Source organism: Anomalospiza imberbis, chromosome 19 (genome assembly GCF_031753505.1).
Source record: "Anomalospiza imberbis isolate Cuckoo-Finch-1a 21T00152 chromosome 19, ASM3175350v1, whole genome shotgun sequence".
NCBI lineage: Eukaryota > Metazoa > Chordata > Aves > Passeriformes > Viduidae > Anomalospiza > Anomalospiza imberbis.
The window spans coordinates 9,977,780-9,994,626 of NC_089699.1; the positions used below are offsets into that span (position 1 = coordinate 9,977,780).

At 39.3% G+C, this 16,847-nt stretch overlaps 2 long non-coding RNA genes across 3 annotated transcripts; both read right to left on the bottom strand.

Annotated features, from left to right (window-relative positions):
- Positions 1-1,282: 1,282 nt before the first annotated feature.
- LOC137485237 (uncharacterized) lies at positions 1,283-10,409 on the bottom strand. 2 transcript variants are annotated; one of them, XR_011005232.1, is made up of 3 exons: positions 10,014-10,409; positions 9,330-9,465; positions 1,283-2,462 (listed from the first exon to the last, which is right to left on the bottom strand). It is a non-coding gene; the product is annotated as an uncharacterized lncRNA (long non-coding RNA). The 2 variants fall into 2 exon arrangements; XR_011005231.1 differs by lacking the exon at positions 10,014-10,409 and having other exon boundaries at positions 9,330-9,540.
- A 563-nt stretch (positions 10,410-10,972) lies between these two features.
- On the bottom strand, positions 10,973-15,069 carry LOC137485328 (uncharacterized). The gene is made up of 4 exons (XR_011005277.1): positions 13,756-15,069; positions 13,088-13,305; positions 11,296-11,573; positions 10,973-11,189 (listed from the first exon to the last, which is right to left on the bottom strand). It is a non-coding gene; the product is annotated as an uncharacterized lncRNA (long non-coding RNA).
- Positions 15,070-16,847: the final 1,778 nt, after the last annotated feature.

Genomic DNA, 16,847 nt, shown 5'->3' on the forward strand with positions numbered 1-16,847 from the left:
CAGTTCTCCTATTCTGAACAGTTGTAGTTGGTTTTATTAGAAAAAAATCCTTTGATCACTTTTCCTTTGTCTCCAAGAAGGCAGAGCTGATGGTGTGCTTGTGTAGAGGTTTCACATTTCAGACTACTTTTCTGCTTGTTTTTTTTTTTAATTGTCATGTGCATAAATTACTATTGATCTACTTTCATTTGCAGATCCTTGCCCTGGAGCGATGTAGTCTCCTACTGAGACATTTTTTGTTGCTTAGTTTTGAAACACCTGTCACTTTCACAGGTATTATTTCAATGTATCTCAATAGCTGGGGTTTTTTTTTTTCTACTTCTCTATGAAATGAATGCAGCTTTCTGTATATTTTTGTAATGAGAGTAATTACTTTTCTGTCTCAGTGTCACAACAGTTCTTCTCCTGAAATGATTATGTCATTAGAATTCCCTTCAAATAAGTCATAAGGGCTTGGCATGTATTCTGGGTGATGTACAGTGACATGCAGATTGTGAATTCATAGGACAGTGATAATAAATTTCTTCCTTCTCACTTTCTTCTTTAACTTCACAGTATTATATGAATAATCATCAAAGATTCAGGGCATTTTCTAGGTGCAGTGACTTTATTTCTGTCCCTTTAAAATATTGTAAGAGGATGGCATAAGTGGATCACGTTCAATTTTCTGGATTTTGTCAGTTGACATGTTTCTAAAAGAAAATTTAAAACAATGGTCAAATCCATAATATAGAAGATCATTATTTGTTCTCAGTAATCACAAAAACTGACAAGTTTTTAGTGCTTGTCTTTTTAAGTCCAGTTGTCTATGTAGTCAAACATGTAACAAAGATACGTAAAAGTTTGTAAAATATAAAATAAGCTTTTTAAGTGGCTGTCATTTCTCCAGCACTGTAGGACTTTAGGTACTACCCTAAATTGTACTGAGAAAATGAAACCTTTTTGCAGAAGTGGATTTAGTGGAGAGTGAAGGGGAACTTGGAGGCACTTACACTTTTCAGCTCTGACCTCTGCTCAGATTGGCAGGGTTTGGAGCCTTTGGAGTGATGATCTGGGCTCTTTTCTCCCATGAAGGAGATGGAAAGATAAAATAATAGGTGATATCAGCCAGGTTAGTAAATTCACAGTTCAACAATACACATTAAGCTGATGAACACGGATTATTTTTCTCTATAGAATCAAATCTATTATTAGTCCAATATTTTAATTAAGTAAAATTGGATTCCCTTGTGAATTAATGATTAAGGCTGCATCAAAGAACATTGATTCAAGGCTAGAAATTACATCTTTCACCTTCATTTTATGCTCACATTTCTTCCAGCCATATTTCATTATTCTCACCAGGAAATTTACTAAAGAACTAATGTACAGAAAATATTTTGCTTCAATATTTATTTATTTTCTTACTTTATTTCTTCTCCTTTAAGGTCTTATTTGCAAAGTTGTTGATGTAACTGCTGACACATCTAAATGTCAGTTGGGTTTTCTGGATTCCCACACATTCAGGACTTTGGTGATCCTTCCCACATACCCAGAGCAGGCACATATCCATCACCATTTCATTTTCCTTTGCCTATGCACTCAAATATTTTGAAACAGATATTTTCTTTTTAATAATTCTATTCTTGTATTCTATTATCTCCTTGATAAAATGATGAACTTCTATTTTAATTGATATTATTCCCACTTAGGCTGGTTTAAGTAGGTGCCCAGCACTCTCTTCCAAAGGTACCTTTGTAGTCTCACTAAAGAAATGTTGGAGTGTTCCCTGAAATAGTTCAATGGTTTGGATTCTTTCTTCTTTTCTTCCCTGCAGTCCTATTTATTCACTTTCAAGTTTGCAGTTTCTTGCACTCTCTTCAATAATTACACTTTCATCTCCCAAACCTTCCTCTTTTCATTAAATAACCTCAGACCAGTGTAATGCTGCCATGAAATTCAGCTGGTTCCCATATTTGTGTCTATTCCCATTATTGTGTATTCTATATTAATTTCCTTTCAAGGTAGCTGGTGTGACAGAGCTTTTCTCAGTGCTTTACAGTTGCCATTTTTCCCCCTCAAATGTGAGGCCCTTGACATTTTTATTCACTTTGAGAAGGAAAATTACATTGTTCAGAACACCAAACTCCATGCTAGAACACCCAATAGCCTGATTTGGACCATTCTTAAAAACGGAATTTTCAAATCAACCTTCGTGTTGGCAACTTTGTCCTCTAATAATTTAATGGTGTCATTTTTGATTGCTGGTTTGAGAAGGATCTGTCATCAGATCTATAGAAAAGACAAAATCTCCAGATTGCCTTCATCCCGTTGTATCTTAAAAAGAGAAATGCTTTTCCTCTCACAGCTGGCTTGAATGTCCATGGTATCTGGGAGATCTCAGGTAGTTTTGCAGGCTTGTGTGATTATACACTGAAATGTCCTCTTGACCTAGGCAAATCTCCTGCATTGTCAGCAGCATTCTGAGAAAAGCACAATTAATTCTGAAGGACTTCTTTAGGTCTTGGCTGACTGGTGGATACAAGAGGTTATAATTGCTGAGCTGTACTCCTGCTTTTAATAATTAGTGCTTGCCACAGTACTTTACATATTTTTAATAGTTATACTTTGGATTTGCCCATCAGCATCAGTAAAAAATAATACAAAACAAATAAACTCAACAACTATATATAATTACCTGCCTTCCAGTTCTTAATATTGAAGAATTGTTCTGCAATTTCTGCTTCCCAGGGAGAGAGACAATTGAAAGGAAATGTATGCAAATTCTCTGATATTATATTTGAGGACCCAATTATTAACATTATTTATTGGGGTCACTGAACTACCTCAGTAGGGAACTGTGGGAAGGAGGAGCTGGATATGGTAACTCCCCCTCTCTGAGAAGGTGGAACACTTTCCTGTGTCTTCTGATGTATTAATAGAATCCACCCTGCCTTGCATAGGAGAATAGAAAATGCAGGTGTAATAGAAAAGCAATATAAATGTGTACAGTGACACCACTGATAACACTGCCTGTAAAATTTAAATATACTGAGAATGGCTTTAAATTAACAGCTCTTGGAACTGGACCTTGTAAAAGTCACTCATACGTGACAACTTTATTAACATTCCTGTTGCACATACAGCACTGGAATTATTCATGTGAAGAACAACTATTGTGGAAAAATGAATTTTTGTGTGTGTAACAGGTAAGATTACAGTGGTTAAACACTGTAATTATGATAATCATGGCGAATAGGAAGCTGTGAATCCATTGCTGCCACTACTTTGGATTTTGTTGGAATGCTTTTCCATGAAAGCTGTCAGCAGCAGAGAGGGAGGGGCAGGGAAAGGGGAAGGGGAGAGGCACTGGCATTGATGAGGTGCATTTCTCATTAATTCAAATACACTAACACGGAGACATTGCACATTCTCAAGCTACAAATTGAACAGCCAAGGCAGGTAAACAAATATATAACCCAACAAGGAGCAGGACTACTCCTTTAGCAAGGTCAGGAGTCCTTGTAATGAACAGTTATCTTAGGACAAGCTCTTAAACCTCATTTAATTAGGGTATGACCCAGCCTATTTCCTTTGAGAAAACATTTGGCTTCTGCTTCCTGAATAAGATTGTGTGATCCAAAAGTATTCTTTGTTGTTTAACAATAGTAATTCTGCCCCTGAAGGTCTGTCCACCCTTGACTAAAGTTTTATGGAAATAATTGCTCAAGTATCAACGGTGCCTTCATCAAATGGCAGGATTTTTTTCACAATATAGATTATTAAAAAAATATGTGATCAATATTTTGGAGACCTACAGTGTTCAGGTTTGAATATCAGTTCATTTAATTAGAAAGGCTTTTTGATTTCACTTCACGCATCAAAAATTTTGCAAGACTTTCTGATTGCAGCTTTTGCTCTGCAGAAGCAGCTGGAAAGCTCTTACGTGTAAGGAAACACTTGATAAAAACTCACATACAACCTCAATAGACTAAAATTCCAAAACCTAGTGAATCTTGTTCTCTCTAGGAGTGATTTGGCTGGGAAAGAAGAATTCTTTTCTCTGGGTTTGGTTTTTTTTTTTTGGGGAGGGGGGAGTGTGTGTGTAAAAAGCTAGGCAGCAGAAACACAGAATTTTAATAATTTTTCCCACTCACGCAGTGTCAGATGCCAATCTCTGCCAAGCCCCTTGGCAATACAGTTCCTGACCGAGTGGTCAGACAGGAATGCAGGAATACCTGGCTGGATGGCTCTGCTGGCCACAGCATCTCCGAGGACCTCGTTAGTTCTTTGGAAGGAGAAAACTTTCCATCCTCTCTCTGCTCTCTGTTGGTTGCTTTAATTTCTCTATCTCTCTCTCTTGTGCTCTTTCTCTCTCTCATTTTACTTCCAAAATGGCTAAATTGGGCATTGTGGAGATTGTTCCCACCACCACATTATCAACATCTATAGTACATGGATGTCAAAGAGTGAAGCACTGATTATCTCTTTGGAAAATCCAAAGAACTTTAACAGGGCCCATCCTCTGAGAGAGTGGGAGATATTTTTCCTTCTTCTCTTTCCCCATGGCAGTTTTTGTATAATAGCCCTAATCTTTATTGCTTTGTGGTATATAGCTCTTGCCATTAATGGCCATCAGGATTGATTAAATGCCTGAGCCTCAATGTGCCTCCCATGAATGGTTATCAGGATTGATTAAATGCCTCAGCTTCAATATTTAATCAAACTCACCAGCTGTTGATTGCTGTACACTACGAAATCATCAGATTATTCCTTAAATGTGATGAAAGAAGGATTTTCCTACTGCCCCCAGAATCTCACTGCCTCAAGGGAGCTTATTGGAAGAGTTTTTCATTATGTTTGTATTCTTTACATATAGATAACACCAATGGAACCAGCTGAAAGGAAATACTACACTCAGCATTTATCTTCACTAATAAAAATAGGGACAAAGAATATCACACAAAACAATTTAGATGAGATAATACAAGTTGTTTGCATTAAAAAGAATGTTTTAAAAGTTGCTTGTAAATGTACTCTGTAGTTTTGGGCTTGTTTTTTAATCCACATGTCAATACCAGGAAATACGACTGCATTGATTTTTACAGGAATTGCTCTACGTAGTTGATGTTACCACATGAATAAATTACTAGGTATTCATTCTTTATTTAGATTCCACTGTATTACAAATGAATTCTTAGCTCATAATTTGCACTTTCTGCAAGTACCTTGTGGTTGAATGTCAAAATACATTCAGCAAATCCTCCAGGCTAATTGGTAAACAGGAAAAACTAATTGTAGTTTATAGGAACATAATTAGGCTGGAAGGAGAACCATGATCCATGAGTTAGGGAGAAAATAAATGCCTGCATAGCTCTCCAGCCAAGTTGTCTCTGGGATAACCAGGAGCCTGGGGGACCAGGTGATGCCTAAATGAGTGGGAAACAACAATATCTATTCATATGTCCTGCTTGCCTGATGTGCTGAGGCTCCTTCCAAGGTTAATTCAGCATATGGGTGTCATTTGTGATGCAATAAAGACTATATAGGTAACAATTCATATCTGAAAATAATAATGGGATAATGAAAAAATTAAGACTGTAAGTGAACAAAGGAAAAAAATAGTATGAATTGCTTAATTCTAAACTAGCAGATTTCTGGAATAAATCCTAGAATAATGGAGTACTTGGTGAGATTGGAAGAATGTGTACATAAATTGTAGGAGTGGAATTCAGTATGATCTGTACTTTCAAGCTGAAATTGGAATATCCTAGCAAGACACCAGGGATTGAAGCTGTAAAGCACAGGACTGTTCAAATGCCTTGATACTTCTGGTAGATCTAATCTCAGATAATAACTCTACCCCATTTAGGGAATTGCTAATTGCTAGTTGGTAACTCCACTACCTCCATGGGCAGATGATTCCAGTGTCCAATGACTCCTTCAGTGAAAAACATTTTCCTAATCTCTGAGCTAAACTTCCCCTGGCACAGCTTAAGGCTGTGTCCTCTTGTTCTGTCCATAGTTGCCTGGGAGAAGAGACCAATCCCACCTGGCTACAGCCACCTTTCAGGGTGTTGTAGAGAGTGATAAAGTCACCCCCGAGTCTCTTTTTCCAGGCTAAACACCCCCAGCTTCCTCAGCTCATCTTCACAGGGCTTGTGTTCCAAGCCCCTCATCAGGCTCATTGCCTCCTCTGGATGTGTTTGAGCATCTCAACGACCTTCCCAAACTGAGGGGCCCAGAACTGGACACAGCACTCAAGGTGCAGCCTCACCAGTGCCAAGTACAGTGGAAGAATAACCTTCCTGCTCCTGCTGGCCACACTGTTGTCCTCCTTGGCCACCAGGGCACACTGCTGGCTCATGTCCAGCCTGCTGTCCATCAGTCGCCCCCTGGGCACTGTCCAGCCACTCTGTCCCCAGCCTGTAGGGTATTGTTGTGGCTGAAGTGCAGAACTCGGCACTTGGACTTGTTGCAGCTCACTTTATTGGACTCTGTCCATCTATCCAGCCTGTCCAGGTCCCTTTGGAGAGCCATCCAACCCTCTAGCAGATCGACATATGCTCCCAGCTTGGTGTCATCTGCAAACTTACTGATGGTGGACACAATCCCCTCATCCATGTCATCAGTAAAAATATTAAACAGAAATGGCCCCAGCACAGAGCCCTGAGGGACACCACTGGTGACTGTCCCCAGCTGGATGCAGCACCACTCACCACCAATCTCTGGTTCAGCCATCCAGCCAGTTCCTAACCCAGCAAAGAGTGCTCCTGTCCCAGCCGTGGGCTGCCAGCTTTTCCAGGAGTGTGCTGTGGCAGACAGTGTCAAAGCCTTTCTGAAGTCCAAATAGATAACATCCACAGCCTGTCCTTCATCCACCAGGTGGGTCACCTGGTTATAAAAGGAGATCGGGTTGGTCAGGCACGACCTGTCTCTCCTAAATCCATGGCTGAGTCTGATACCCTGGCTGTCCTGTAAGTTCTGTGTGATGGCACTCAAGATGATCTGTTCCATTGTCTTTCCAGGCACTGAGGTCAGGCTGGCTTGGCCTGCAGTTTCCCAGATCGTCCTTCCTACCCTTCTTGTGGATAGGTGTCACATTGGCCAGCTTCCAGTCATCTAGGACCTCCCTGCTGAGCCAGGACTGATGGTAAATGATGGAGGATAGCTTTGCAAGCTCATCTGCCAGCTCCCTCATCACCCTAGGGTGGACCCCATCTGGTCCCATACATTTGTGAGAATCTAAGTGGCTCTGCAGATCTCTGACTGCTTCCTCCTGCATAAGAGGGTGACCATTCTGCTCCCTGACACCATCTACCAACCCAGGATGACAGTTATCTTGGGAACATCCTGTCTTCCTGTTGAAAACTGAGACAAAGAAGGTATTAAGTATTTCTGCCTTTTCCTCATCTTTTCTAAATTCCCTCTCACATCTAATAGAGAATGGAGATTGACCCTCCTTTTGCCATTAATGCATTTATAAAAATCTTTTTATCATCCTTCACAGAAGTGGCCAGATTGAGTTCAAACTGGGTTTTTGCCTCTCTAGTTTTTTTCCTGCATGACTTAGCAACTCCCTTAAACATTTCCTGAGATACCTGACCTTGCTTCCAAACATGATACACCCTCTTTATCTTCCTCAGTTCCTTCAAAAGCTCTTTGCCCATCCAGACTGGTAGTTTTCCTTGTTGACTTATCTTTTGGCACAAAGGGACAGTGTGTTTCTGTGCCTTCAAGATTTCTATTTTGAAGCATGCCCATCCTTCCGGGACTTCTTTGTTTTTAAGGGCTGCTTCCCAAGGAACTCACTGAATAAGTCTCTTCAATAGGTCAAAGTCTGCCCTCCAGGAGCCCAGTGTGGAAGTTTTATTGATGCCCCTCATTGTTTCACCTAATATTGAAAACTCTATGATTTCATGGTCACTGTGCCCAGAGGCCTCCAGCCACCACACCTCCAGACAGCCCTCCTCCATTTGCAAACAGCAGGTCAAGTGTAGACCCTCCCCTGGTAGGGGACTCACCAGCTGTGACAAGAAGTTCTCCTCCATACACTCTAAGACCCTCCTGGACTGCCGTTTCTCTTCTGTGTTAAGTTCCCAGTGGACATCCTGCAGGTTAAAGTCTCCCACAAGAACTACGGGCTGGTGATCCTGAAACATCCTTCAGCTGCTTATAGATTAATACATCCACCTCCTCATCCCGGTTGGGTGGTCTGTAGCAGACTCCCACCAGGCTGCTGGCCTTCCCCCTGCTTCTTACCCGAAGGCACTCGACCTTATCATCATTAATCTCAATTGCTGTGGTGTTGAGAGCCTCCCTAATACTGCTCTGCTTGATGCAGAGAGTTAACAGAGGAGAAGTACCTTTTGTTTTAACAAAATAACTACAAAAACAATTCCCAATTGAGCTGGCATAATAAATGCTTTCAGAGCTATTTTTCTTCTTTTAAACTTATGGGCTAAGTTAAGTAATGCAGACATTATTTATTCTGAATATTAATTATGTGTTCTTTGGGTGGGGCTTCATTTTACTCTTTTTGTGTGATAAACAGTAGGCTGCTGGTATTGCAATCTAGAAAAAAAGGAGAACCTAAAATAAAGTTTAGTAGTGTGTCTTTCTACACCAGCTTTTTCTCAGGTAAAAGTCTAGTGAAGATCAAGCCTGTTGTTTTTCTGAAAATGTTAAGGAATATGAAAGCATCATTTGATTGAATATTTATCACCAGAGTGTAACTGCTTTTCAAGTGCTCATCTTCTTAACAAATAAAGTCTTTCTGTTTTTCTTTTTTCCCCCCTGTGGAAATTAAGATTTAAAGGAAAGTTTGAAGTACCGGTGGCATTTAAGGTTTTGTGTTAATTTAACTGCTTTAAGCCATTGTTGAGTTTTTCCTAGACCCGTTGACAGCCGGGTGAGTGTTTGAGGTAAACACATAAATTATCTTCACTCTGCAGTGAATCTTAAGCGAGAAAAATACACAAACATTATGCAGAGGATATAATATATTACAATTATCAGTATATGCTTAGGCCCAATCTGGGGAGCAGGAGGAAAATGGAGTTTAACAGCCTATTTTTATTAATCCATAGTTCAGCAATATATTTTTATTCATCTAAAGTCAGTGAGCGGTGTTTGAAGGCAGAGCTATAAATCCTGAACTTTCCCTGGGTAAAACTATGTCTGGCTGTGACATAATATCCTAAAATATCCTGGTCCTTACCAAAGACCTAAAACCCACTTGACCTAAAATAGCTGTGGCGTTCCATCATCTTCTAGATTATAATGATTTTTTTAAAAAATATTGCTAAAAGGTATATATGTCACTATAAAAGTCTGATTAAAGAAAATACCTGAATAGTTGTTCAGCCATAAAAGTGGTTTATTATTGTTTAGTTGAAGATGGATTTTACTTGATTTCATTATTTTGTTGCTATCCAAATCCAAAAGCTCATTAGGTGTAGCCCACTGTTGCTTCCAAAGGAAACACTGCAGATAAAAGGAATTGGCAGAAATTGCTGACTAGTTTGGCTGAGCAGAGTTAATCTCTGCATGTTTATTAGTAAAAAAACCAAACCAAACTAACAAAAAGCAAACAAAAACAAAAGAAACTATATACATTTAATTAAAAAAACATCCAGCATCACTCCACAAATCTTTTTCAAAATTCCATGGATGAACTATATATCTATAGTTCCATGGATGAACTATATATCTAAAAAGTGGAGAAAGTATCTTTCCACATCATGTGATCATACAGAGATAATAATTTGCTTTACTACTATGTTTCCTCACTATAATTTCATTATATTTAGGGCTTTTTAAATGACACTTATCTGTCTGATGTTAAACTGGGCATGACACAGCTCATGCTGCTGGAGTGCAGTCTGCCATCAGTGACTGGAAAACTCCAAACAGTAGGAACAGGTCCCCTTTCCTGTGAATTCACTGAGAAGTGCTTTTTCTAAAAATACCAAGGCAAAGAAAAGGGGACTGTCTAACACTTGTTATCTATAAAAATTTGGGAGAATCCTTACATCCTAGAGAATAGTTCCTCTCAGTTGTTTAGAGCTAATGGGGTGAATGTTAATGTAGTCCTTCTGCCAGTGTTGTGAAGTGTCTACTCCATTATAGCTGGGAAACCATAAAGGAGAAAATCGATTATTTAATAAAAATTAAATAATTTACCCAGCTTAGGAAACAGCTGAGCAAAGAATCATTCTTGAGTTCCTAAATTTTAGGTCAAAAAGGCACTTGATTTTGGCATTAACTTCACTAACACTACAAATATTTAAAGCAATTGGATTGCATTTTGGGCCAGCATTAATTAATATCATAGGTCACACTGGGTATGTAGATTTTGGCAACATCCACTTCACTGTTAAAGTCTGGGTGCTGCCAGAGCTTGCTGCGATTATTAAAGGTCTGTAGGAGCACAGACCTCCACGCTCCACTGGGCAGATTCCTGCTAAAACTAATAAGTTATTTCCACTTAAGAAAGCAGAAAATAAGTTTCACACATATGTTTTGAGGCTGCTGTGCTCTGGATGTGTCGGACTTGCTGTGTAGAACATCACTGTTCTCTGCAACTGCTAAAACCAAATTGTATGTGCAGAAAATAGCAGATCTGTGGTAGTAGAATTTGAGTCCATCCAATTACAATTGCAGGTTTATTTAAAAATCCGGGGACCAGGGTATTGTTTTTGTGAAAAAATATTTTTACAAAGATATTTAGGCCATAACTCTGCATTAGGCTTCAAACTGGTGAAGCCTGGGATGGTTTGGCTCACAGGATTTCACCCATTCCACTCACTTAATGGATCCAGAGGGGTTTGTTAATAATGCAAAATGAATATTCTAAAACATGGCACCTCTTAGAATTTGTATTTATAATATTCATTCTAGATATTTCATGTTGATTACCTTTTTGTTGATGAATATATTACCTTACTAATTATGGTGGAACCACATCAATTAAATTGTATGAATCGTTGAAGTATGCCTGTTGTGTTTCGCACAGTTAACCTCAAGGGGTGACCAGTTCTACAGCTGTGCTGAGAACTATTGGGGCTGGGATATGCACCAACCTATAGAGAGATAAATAGACTTTTTTAAGGTTCTGAGAACCTGAAGGGTTGAGTTTGCCAAAGGATACACAGAATCCCTTGTCTCCAGTATGGTTCCCCTCACTCCAGCTGTTTACCCAAGCGTACCTGTTGAAATATGAAAGTCAAACATTATTAAGGTGTTTTTCTTGATAAGGTGTTTTGGAGTATTATTCATTTAGGATTCAGTTTCTCCTCTGAATCTACAGCTTACAGGACATTGCAGCATTGTTACAGCCTGGTCTGTTTGCACGTGATAGTTGGATCCTTGAAATTCCCAGTCTAGAGTGGTTCCTCACTGTTCTCTTCTTCCAGCTGGATGGGGAATTACATTTGTCTTCCATTCCTTCCTTCATCAAGCTTTTCTTCCCCTTCCTCCCTCCCTGTTGGAAAGTATCCTCCCTTTAATGAGGGCAGGAAGGCAGCCGCTCCCTGCTTTTAGTGAGCTGCCTTCCCTGTGGGTCTCCTTAAGTCATGGGTAGAATTTAAGGGCTGAAAGTAAAAAGAATAATTTATATTTCCAAAGCTGGAAAGTCCCTGGTGAAACTCCTTCCCTTCTCCCTTCAATATCTTTTTACCAGTCCTGTGGCAAAGTAGATCTGAATGCCTGGGGACAAAGTGATGCCTTAGCAGCTCCAGAGAAAAGGTGTTGTCACATGGAGTATCCCATCCCCACCTGTCCTGTGGGGAGCTGTCAGGACAGAGGGATACAAGTAGACTCTGCCTAGAAATGACCCATTTTTTCCACTTAAATTACTGTGTTTAATAATGTTTCTGCATCCTCATTTTAAATTAGGAGCAATGGAGGCATTTCCCAAGCTCTGGAAATAATGTCATTTCTCTGAGGGGTGCACAACATGATTAATATGTGTATACTTTCTTCTGATTGAATCTTGGCTATATGGAGAAATACGCAGATAAATAATTTAAGTTTCTTTTGTTTTCCTCCTTTTCTTCTCACTAATGAGAGAAGCTACAGAAGGGAAAAGTTTCCTCAATTAATTGATAATTTTCTAGCTGACAGTCATACCAAAGTCCCTGGTGTGAAATGCAGGGAGAAAAGAATCCTGAGTGAAAAGTAGAAAAATTACAATAGTAGAAATTAACTGCATTTTGCTGGAAAACTTGGCAGTAGGATTTAGGGTCTCCAGTTTGTGTCTTAAAAAAAAAAATCAAGTAATTACGGAGCATCTTGAGTAAAAAACTAGAAAGAGAAAAGGGTGCCACAAGACTACTTCTGCCAGAGTTTTCCCAGAGAAAGGCAAAGGAAAATAAACTTGAACATTTTGGACAAGTCCAGAGCCAAATCATCAAATCACACTGCTTTAAGTAATCAGTTCAACCTCCAGGCATCTCTAGTGGGGTAAATATTTTGCCTTTTTGCTCTGTGAGCTGTTGAATTTTTGGATTTTTCCCTGAAACATCATCAGTTTGGAATTCGCCCAGTAAACCAAGAAACATCTTTCTGAGTGAGTTTGGAGGAGTTCCCAGTTCACACTTAAATTATGGCAAATGGTGTGGGGAAAAAAAAAAAAAAACAGGATTAGACACAGCAAGTTTCATGAGCACTGTATGGTTGTGGAGATGTTTTTATTCTCACTGCTAAAAATCCCTCTTCTATTCTGAGATCTATTAAATATCTTTCTCTCACTATTTGCAGCTAACTTCAGTGTGTTAATATGACTTTGGATGATGGAGCTTAAAGACAATATAATGCAGCTTGTACTTGTAGGACAGCTGCTTTTATTGAGGTATAAAATGTCCTGACCCCACAGTCTTGAAACTGGGGCCTTAATAACCAGGGGCTGAATTTTCTTTCTTTAGCTGAACTGTCACCTCTAGACCCTCACACAATGGCTTATTGCTATCCTTAAAATTCTAAAATCTAATATTACCCTTGCTTTTCCACCACCTTCCCTTTAAATTCACACATGTGGATTGAAGTGTTTGAAATTCATTGCAAATTTCCCCCCTTGGGATGGCACTGAGTGGTGATATTCAGTTACCATACCTTGATGTCAGCCTGACTTTGGGGGAATCTGCTCCCTCTCCATGCTCTGAATGCCCAACTCAGCTGTTTCCTTGAGGATCTGAGGAGGAAATTTTGCCTCTCAAGCCTGGCTACCACTGGGATTTCTCAGGAGATCTATAATACATGATGCAAGTTGCTGCAGTTTTTCCCCCCTCCTTTCAGTCAATAGCTTTAGTCCTTCTGGCCAGACTTCTGCAGCGAAAATACCCAAAAAACCCCCTGTGTATCAGCACTTTGTAATTGCTAATGAATGAGTTAGTTTTTAATTTTGTGGTAGAGGGGCTATGATGAAAACACAATTTACATTCCTGTATATAAATGACCATTTATAATGGGATTTTGACCATTGGACAAATATAGTCACAGAGATTCAGCCTGCTGTGTGCAGCTAATTAGAGTCCAGAAACCATAATAAAGTATTTATTGAGTATTCTTTTAGCAAATCACAGCACTTAAACAGCAGTTCACGCTTGGAAATGATACTGCATAATTTCATTAATTTAATGAATAAAATCCAGATTATGCCTTGGAAAAGATAACTCAAATTTTTCTGAATAGAAATCAAATTTTGTACGCCTCAAGACAGTAAAATTAAATATCTTTCAAGAAAAGATTAATTGCCATCTTTATGCAGTCACAGACCTGATGGATGTCATGCTTCATGTATGAGATTTACAGAACTGTGCTTCTATTCTGCTGCATGGCTGGAAAGGCTCAAGCCCAGCTGAGTTTATCTGAGAAATTTTTTGTTAATGTCAGAGTAAAGGTTCCAGAAAATAAACTGTCTGTATGTTCTACACTGTCTCTGTAGCATTGGAGAGCATGTTCTGGTATTTCTGTGGAAGTCTGCATTGGAGTTCCTTGCTCCGGGATAGAGAGGTAACTGGATAAAAGATGGTTTTTAACTCGTTTCTGTCCTGACTTGGAGCAGAAACTGGTAGTCATTTAAAAAATCCCAAGAAATTGGCATCAAATATGACAAAATTGAGTCAGATTTTTGTAAAATTCAAAGTCTGAACATATTTCAGGATACAATGCTACTTAAGGAAGAATTGTCTGGAAAGTTCTGGAAATATCAAGGTTTCCAGTCTACAAATGTGATACCTGTAGGGAATAACTTTATTCCTGTCTAGAAAGAAGGAAAAAAAGCCCTTAGGCTTTTTTGAGTACATCTTACTCAATAAAATAAATAAGACTATTTAATATCCAGTTGCCTTAACTCCAGTCCACTTTTCTATGCTGAAATTAATCCCATTTCAGGAGTTGGGACTGCTCCTGGTGCATTTTCAAGGACTTGGTGATGTGTCTGCAAAGGCAGGACATGAGTGAGGGAACTGCTCTGCCTGCTCACATACTGCTGAGCTGGGCATCTAACTAGACAAAGCTTTAATTTATTTAAAATTTATTTAAACAAATTATTCCCGGGTGAAGTTTAATGTTTTTTTCAGAATTTCAGGGTGGACTTTAGTCCAAATGTGGTAGTAAGGTGCGAGATTTAAGCATGAGATTAAGTATTCCCAGCATGGCTTAAATAATGTAGGCCTGGGAATTCTGTTGAGGATTGATGCTGAAACACCCTCATTTTAGTGTGGAAGGTTTTTTGCTTGTTGATATGCCCTGAGAGTTGTGGTGTTCTGGTTAGGTTTGTATTGTGAACACCAGGGACCTATGCTGTTTCTGGGGTTTTATTTAAATGTTAGTAAATATAACAGAGAGATTTGCCAAACCCGCTTTAAGGAAGCTGAATGGACAGGATATTCCCCAACTTTTGCTTCAGCAAAGTCTGGTATCTGCAGACCAAGATTTCCCCTGTTGAATCTGATTTTGAAGATCTGCTTGGTTTAGAAGGAGGTGTGGAGGTAACAGGCAGGATTTTGATGAACTGAAAGACATCAAGCTGATTTTAAAGATCCCTTTCCGCCCAACTCATCCTGTAGGGTCAGAGATTTTTTCTTTTACTACAGAATCAAATGTGCTGGAAAACCAACAAACTGTAAATCTTGAGCTATGTGGGATAGCCAGATATACCAGTGCTGTAGGGATATTAATTATGAATCCTGCTCAACAAGCAGCAGTATCATAATTAAGAATTTTAGACAGGAGATGTCTCAGGTAAAGGCTTGCAGAGGTTGTGCTGAGCTTCTGGGGGACAAAAAAAGCTTGGAGGGAAGCCGAAGGGAGTGAGTTGTGAATTTGCCTGGAAGCTTTTTGTAGTACTCAGAATAGATTTGAGTAAATGTTTGGTAGAATATTTATTTTTAAAGGATATTTAAATATTTGGTTTGCATGCTGACAACTGCTAATTTTTGCACTTCAAATTTCTCAAAGAAGCCTAAAATAGGGAACTGTTTTTAAAAGAACTGACTAATGTTTTCCTTACATAAAATTTGAAGAACTAAATGTTGTTATTAAGTGCCTACAAGCTGACAACTTCAGTAGCTGAAACCAGGGGGTTGTAAAATAAAACAGACATTAAATACTGAGAGGGAGGAGGAGAGGCTTATTTGGAAAATGCCAAGTCATGTTGCTTCACATTCTGGCCAAATAAATAAAGTGTTGTCAAAATTAGGTGTGAGCACTCAGCAGGTGTCTGATGGAGTGGTTGTGATGCCTTTTTTGGGCTTGCCTAAAAACAGAGACCAGACAAAATTAAGAGAATAAAAAGCAGTTATATTTATTGAAGGGCCTTCAGGTACATTTAGGGCAGACAAAGCACCCCCAGGGGCTACACCCAAAAATGGATGACGGGTCATGGGTTTTCACACTTTTATAAGTTGGGTTCATTTGCATATTGGGGCTTAATCTTTCAGTTACAGCTTCAGGTAATGAAGTCCTTTACCCCAAATTTGCTCCTCTCTCAACTCCCTTTTGTTTACATTTTTTGGGGCCTGAGACACTGAGGTGTCCTTGACTCCCAGGCCTAGAGAGGAACTGTTCTGTCTGACCAAAATGTGAAGACCGTAGTTAGCACTGTATATGGAGTTTAGAGTTACACACCAAAGAATTGCAGGATTACAAATACATGAAGAATACAAAAGCTAAAATCCTAAGGCATCAATTGCTGCTTTCAATAGAGGTTTATCTGGACTTATGGGGTGTTCCTTGGCTGCTGCCTCTGGTCATGGGAGTGTGACAGCCACAGACTCCCAGGAGGGGTCACACGGGGAGGTTTCCTGATCAAAACCACAAATATAGTTCACCTGCTGTGAATCCAGGTGAGCCAGCTCTAGTCTGGGGTGATGAATTTATTATTATTATTATTATTATTATTATTATTATTATTATTATTATTATTATTATTTTGCCTCACAGATTTCAGAAATTTGCTTGAGTAGTAGAGGTGTGGAAATGAAGAATTCCCTGGCCTGTGGGCCTGGCCACAGAAAACATGAGTTCTGCACTCTCTGGCTGCCTCCTTAGGAGCTCAAGTAGCTGAAAATTTTTAAGCTCTTCAGGTATTTCGTTCAACCCCAAGTGCTGGTCAGCTTTGCATACAGGGGGAGTTCTTGGGTTTAGTTTTAACTGATTCTGGCAGAGAAAATAGCAAGAGTTCTGGTGCCTGTGTGTCATCCTCATCTTTCTCATGCCCTCTTGAGAGAGAAGGGAGAGAGGCTCCTGAAAGACAAAGCAAATGTGGTGAATGACTCTGACTGAAACCTCCAGACTGGGATTTGATGCATGAAACCAGCTCACAAGTGAATATTCTTGTCTGTGATGGAAGAGTCAACTAAGTG